The following is a 7,104-nucleotide window of genomic DNA, read 5'->3' on the forward strand; positions in this document are numbered from 1 at the left end:
TTCTGATTGGTTGATAACCGTACCATACTTTTTATTAAATATATTTTGAATATAATCCCTGTTAAGATTTCTATAAAATGGTGTATGTGCAATGATACCTGGCCAAATAAAGCTATAGATTTTCTTGATTCTTATAGTTGGGCCACTTGTTCTTTAAAGACATGAGTTTTGTCAGAAATTCCAGCCAATTTGGCTAAAGCCCTGAAAAATTTTCTCTTTTATAAATCCCAATTTCCTCTGAGAGTTGTAGCTCACCATTTACATTAGTGCCATTGGTTATGGCCTTGCTCTTCAGCATTGCTGCCTATCTTGATGCTTCACATTTTTAAGCATCTATATTTTTTTTATTGGGCCCAACTTTTGATTGGAACTCCTTAGGTATTGACACTGGCCTAGAATTTCAGGGCTGTATAGATTTGTGCTCCACACAACTACACAACACCATTCATATCTGTAGTCATTGTAAATTTTTTTCATTGTTCAATAATCTTTTTTCATGTCCTTTTGGATAAAGTATGTTGAATTGAATATTTCTTCCTGGGTGGCAGGCCCTAGAAGCTATTTGGTTTCAGGAGCCCTATGGTGTATTGGTTTCTTTTCCCCCACCATGGTCCTACTGCTAAGGAGTAAGTTGGTTTTGTGATCAAAGAACTCCTGAGTTCTATAGAGTACAGATAGTGGGTAAGACAAAGTAATGAGTAACATAATAATTAAAGAGCTTCATAAATTAAACATACACACACACACACACACACACACACACACACACACACGCACACACACACACATATATATACCTTATGAAAATGAAGGCAATAAGAAAAAAAGTTCATGGTTAAATATTTTTTTCTTAATGACCTCTAGCTACTCACCTAGTTATTCAAAAGTTTGAAGATATAAAATTGTGTGTTAAGATTTGCTTTGTAATACCAAGGTTAGTTTCTTAGTCCATAGTAGCAGGTAGATAAACACTTTGGTACGGATCTGTAATCAGCTAAGATTGTAAATCATTATAGTGCTTTCCTCAATGAGATAGTCTAAAACAAATTTAGCAGTACGAAACTGTGCGTCTATGAGATAGTTGATTTACACTCTAGCATAAGTTCTTTTCCTCATTGAAGATCACTTGTAAGAAGTTTATAGATAGGTACTGGTTCAGGGACCACAGTTGCTATTTCTAATGAACTTGAGAGTCATCATTGATATTCTTAGAAGGAAGGTATATTGTTTTTTGTTTATTCGCTTATTTATGAATATGTGATGACTATCAACTATGCACTGTTAAATATACAAAAATTAATAAATTATAATCCTTGACCCAAGAAGTTTCAATTAACATCTACCTGGTCATATTTTTGCAGTAAATCACTCTATTTAAAATAAAGAAATATGAATTAATACATTTAAAGAAAAAGAGGGGTATAACACAAATAAATTAAAAATTGATATTTTATTTTAATATTAACAATATTTTTCTGCTTAATTTTATGAACAACACTTTAAAGGAATTTAACCAGGAATTGATATTAACAAATGGCTGAAGGTGTATAGCTTCTCATTGTAATGACTATGCTTCAGTATAGTTTTTCTGTTGTGAAAGTTGGTATGCAAATCCAATATAATTTATATTAAATAAATATATGCAGATTTTAGAAACCACTCATATTGCTTAAAATATTTTTTCTTTATCTTAGCCTGTTATAAAAAAATATATATTATTTATATATCCATATATGTACGCATATGTGGATATACATATATTTATAGGCATCCAATTCATTAACATACAACAATGCAATGCAAAGTTACAGCTAAGGGGACTAGAATATTCAAAGTTTATTTATTTAAATTAACTATAAAATAGTGTATATAATTAATACATTATAATAAATGCATTAATTATTCCTTACACCAGACTGGATCATCTTAAGCATAGAATTTATGTCTGATTTATGTTGGTAACTTCCATAGAATCAAGCATGCTGCTTAGAATACGGTAGCTGTTTGATTAAAGTTGTTCTACAATACTACTAAAACCACTATTACCAATTTTAATACTAATAATAATGACAAAAATAAAATTTATATTACTGATAACTTACAAAATGTACGGTTTATGCTAGTGATTTATATATATTAATTTTTCAATTATAAAAGCATTTAAAAAAATCTTTAGATACCATTATTATCTCCATTGTTTTAGGTGAAATACTTAAATTAACCAAGGTTTTCAAAAAGTGGAGCTAGGATAGTAAAATTGATTTGAAAACAATTACAGAAATATAATTTTCTTCAGAGACTACCTTCATGTCTAACAATCTTGAGTGTTGATATCTCCACTCAGTTTCTAATTCCAGGAAGAAAGAGCTGATTAGCCTAGTTTGGCTAAGGTGATCACCCCTTAGACCAATGACTGTGTCAAAGAAAGTAAGATACTATAGTCTTCATCTGCTCAGAATCCCCTCTGTCTTCTTTTGGTAACAGCATTTCAATTTTGCAGTGAGGAACTAGCCTTCACAACTTTCAGTTCATGTCTCTCAATTTCTGGGGTGGATGGACATTTAGTGAATCAATGTCACTCCCAAGAAATTTGCCAGAAATCTTAGAATAGTTGTGTTCCCTGTCAGCTGTGGCTGCTAGTAGCTACATTGGTGAGTATTAGGGCAAATTCTCCAAGAACAAAGCCAACACAGAAATGAAAAGAAAAAATAGATTTCTATAAGTGTCAACTGAGTGCTTGGATCTAACAATACCTGGAGTTACTATAGAATTTTAGCCAGTTTGACTTTGGTTTCTGTCACTAGCAATCAAAAGAGGATGAGTGTGGTAAAAATGTGGGTACACTGCCCATCTTTAGGGAGTGTGGGCAGCAGGCAGCTTCTAGTCTATGACTCCTTCATGATCTGCTTCAGCTTCAAAGAGCTGCCTTGCCCAAGGTCATGCCCTGCCCAAGGCAGCCCAAATCTTGTGACTAAGCAGAGTGGAAGTAGAAAGGCTAAGCCATTTTGGCCCAACACGGGCACTCTGACAGTCAATACTCACTCCAAATCTTCCTGCCCAGTTAACAGACATGTTATGTCTCCACTATTAAGTTTTTCCTGTATGCAATGCCGCCTGCCTCCTTCCCCTTCAATTTTCAGATATTAATCCCTAATAAACATCTAACAATTCGAACTCTCAGTATCTGCTTTCGGAGAACAGATCCTGCCATAATGAGTAGAAACAGAAAAATTAGGATAAACTTTTAGGTTAAAGATCAGCTTATAGATTTATAGTTCTGAATGAAGTAAGAATAAGAACAAAAATGCAATATGGACAAATAAAAATAATTGTGTCAAGCTGGTGATTTTCTAAAGTTGTATTATTGTTTATACACTAAAATACTTTTTAGAAATATGACTTCTTAAAGATTTCCATAATAGTCTAAGCAATCAAGAATTGCCAAGGAATGGCTAAACTTATATTTCCTATATTTCAAAATATTATCTTAAATTTAGAAATTTGAAATACAATAGAACTATTTGCTTAATAAATTGATAACTTCTTTGCTGAACTTTAGTGTTTGAATATTCAAATAGGTATAGAATGAATTTGGTGACTGAGAAGAAAGGTATTTTAGATAAGTAGAATGTGAATATAATAAAGCTAATGCTCCTTTGGTAATTTCATTTTCAAAATTTCAGCAAACATCAGTAAACTTTTTCCCCAAAAGTTGGGGGCATGATTAAATAACTACATTTCTTTTATTTTGAAGAAATAAAATAGAGGTTTTCCCTATGAGAGCTCTCAATAATGAAATACAAAGAGGCTTTACCAGACTACAGAGTAAATATAGGGTTTGTACGTGATGAAAGGTCGATGATAGTGAGAAGTACTCTTTCTCCTATAGAGTAAATTTTGTTTGCTTTTGATGCGATGTATTTATTTACTTAATTAATTTAGTGTATATTTAATTGAATATTCATATTACATATATGTGTCTTTAATACACATGACGGCTCTCTAGGGCTTGCAAGACACAGAATACCTTAACATGTGTGTCTCTCTTGTTTTACTGAGTCTTTTTCTGGTTGTTCTTTTATTTCTAGCCATTCGTATAGGGGATTTCACCATCACTTTAAAAATATATGTTCCACAGATTTTTATACTTAGCTTTCTTATCTTTTAGCTACACATTTTCCCTTGGAAATCTTATTTGTTCTGTAGCTTAAAATAGTGCCTGTCAATTCTAAGCCTCTGTCTTTCTTCTGAGCCCCAAACCCATAAATTTAGCCTACTGGATATTTTCAAGTGAGGATCTTAGCTCAAATTCAATTGAGAAGCTATACTGATCTCCACTCCCATCCTATGCTCTGCCATCAAATTCATTTCACCAATCTCATTGAATAGCATAACATCCATTAAGGTGTCCAAGGAAAAATACTATTAGGCTTAAATCTTTGTTCTCCCTTAAAGTCCAAATTAAATGTGTTTTAAATTTACATGGATTCAATCCTTCCAATATGTCTCAGATCTGTCCTCTGCCATCTCTATGGCCAATAAATTACACAACAGCCTCCTAACTGTTCTTCCTCAACTCTGTCCCTATCTTCCTCCAATCTTTTCTCTACACTGCCAAGATTTTGAGTCTAATTTTTTTTTAAATTTTACTACATAGAAACTGTTAAATGAACTCTCTCTACTTTTCCTTTCCTTTCCTTTCCTTTCCTTTCCTTTCCTTTCTTTCTCCTTTCCTTTTACTTTCTCACTCTCCTCTCCTCTCCTCTCCACTCTCTATATACTCTCCTCTCTCCTCTCCTCTCCTCTCTCTCTCTCCTCTCCTCTCTGCCTCTCTCCTCTCTTTTCCTTTTAGAGGCAAAACCTCTGTTTGTATAGTCTTTTGTAGTCTGAACCTGACATATTCAGCATCAATTCCTGTCACTCTCTCTCAATCTTCTTCTTGCAGGAATACAGATCCACCTTTAGTTCCCAGGACAAGCCAGAGAGTACTGCAGTTCTGAAACTTTGTTCTTTCTTTTTTTATATAAAACACCTTATGGGAAGACTCTTAACCATACCATCCCCAACATCCCACTTCCTTGAAATCAGTTCACATTTGGTCTCTTCCAGGGATCTAATCTCCAGGCAGACTGGGTCACTCGGAGTATGGTGCTCCTATAACACACTGTAGCTACCTTTCTTCTAGTGTCTACCCCTCTTTACTGGAACGATTTAACTTCTTGACTCCTTACAAGACTATGACCGCTATGAAAAAGGATTGTGTCATTTTTTCTTTTCTGACTACCTAGTATCTAACATGACCAGTATATACTAATCATGTAATAAATAGTCCAATAAATGTATGTTCTTTTCTATAGAAGACAATTACATATCTTAAGGAGGTAACACTGTATAAAGGTATGAATAACTTAAATGGTATGTACAAGAAGTAGAATCACAGTGTACGTCCAGAGCAGTACTAAACTAACATAAAATATGAACCAAAGACATTTATTTAGAAAAAAGTTTTATATTTTTAACAATCAAATTTGCTTTATGACAATAGGTTTTCTTCCTTTTCATGAAGTAAATGAATAATTTAAGTGAGGCATGAGGACACAGTGAAAATGATTTGTAATGAAGAGCTGCTACTCATATTAAGAAATGGCAAAGAGGTTTCAATTCATAAAACACAGATGAACCCAAGAGAAAGCCACTGAGTGAATACATTTTTACCCATTTATTTTTATCTATTTACCTTAAAGCTATATTAAACATACAATCAATTTTTTCAGGTACAGTTCCAGTTTCAAGTATGTCTTTTAAATGAATATTTTTAGGTTCAGAAGATGTGATCATTTATTCCATATTCCTTAAGTAATATATATGCGTGTATATATATGTCATATATTCTATAACATTGATATTTTTAGTAGTCTTTGGTAAAGGATCTTTTATTATATTGACAATTTTACTAATGAATTACTAATTTTACTAATTGTAGCTATGACTTCATGGAAGAGCTATAAATTGAAGCATTTATAAGTACGAGAATCTTCTTGAATAACCTAATCAGAGATTAATGATTGTATTTTAAAGATATTCTCTAATCTATTCATTATTATTGAAACTCAAATTCATGGTATTTCAAAGCATATTTTGTCCTTTCAAGTACTTATAACTTGTTTTGTAGAAAATAATTTCAAATGTTTTATTTTAAAATTTTGAGAGATAATCATATTACTAAATTTAATAAATTTGTTGGACTTAAATATTAATCTATCTTGAACTTGTGGGAATTTATAAATATAACTATCAAGCTGATATATTGTTTCACTTCAGAGTAAAGACATTCTGTTTTATTAACATGAAACATTCCATTAAACTCATTGAAATTCTTTTTTTTCCACATTCAAATGTTAGTAGTTCATGCCTATCTACTATTTGCCCTTTTCTGAGAAAGAACCAAAGAAATATACAAATTCAGTAAGAAAGAGGTCATTTCAAAAGTTATGCTTTCTTAAAGACCTCAGTAGATGTGGTTGGAAATCAAATTTTGCTATTATATCTGTAAAAAGGGAACAATCAGTATTCATCAATTGCTTCAGTAGTTTGTATGTGACTGTGACACCAAGTACGTAATGACTCTGAGTCTCAATTCATTGGCCATAATGTGGGAAAATATAGAAATGAATGGAAAGTGATTTCTCAAGCTATTCTGTCATGGCAGTTCCTTTTGGTATGATTTAGGAAACTACAGGCAGTAGAAAAGCCTCTCTTTTAAATGTCAAATACAAGATTCATTTCTGTACTGCTTTAATCCAAATGTCAGAGTTCTGAGTTGAACCATCAATCTCATCAGAACTTTCCAAGCTTTACGCATCAAAACTGCTATTCTTTAAGAGAGAAATCCTGATTTCTGGGAATACCCAATATTCAATTTGCATGACATTGAGAAATCTATCAAGAAACGAGATATGTTTGACATTTTGTGTGCCTATGACCACCCAAGAGTAGGGTTAGAGAGTAGTATAATCTTACCATGAGCGTGACTAAACAAATTTAAGAGTATTTCCTTCTAGAATGGAAAAATAGTCCTTTACTCAGAGACTTTTATCTTGTCTT

Source organism: Pteropus medius, unplaced genomic scaffold, assembly GCF_902729225.1.
Source record: "Pteropus medius unplaced genomic scaffold, Ma_sr-lr_union100, whole genome shotgun sequence".
Classification (NCBI taxonomy): domain Eukaryota; kingdom Metazoa; phylum Chordata; class Mammalia; order Chiroptera; family Pteropodidae; genus Pteropus; species Pteropus medius.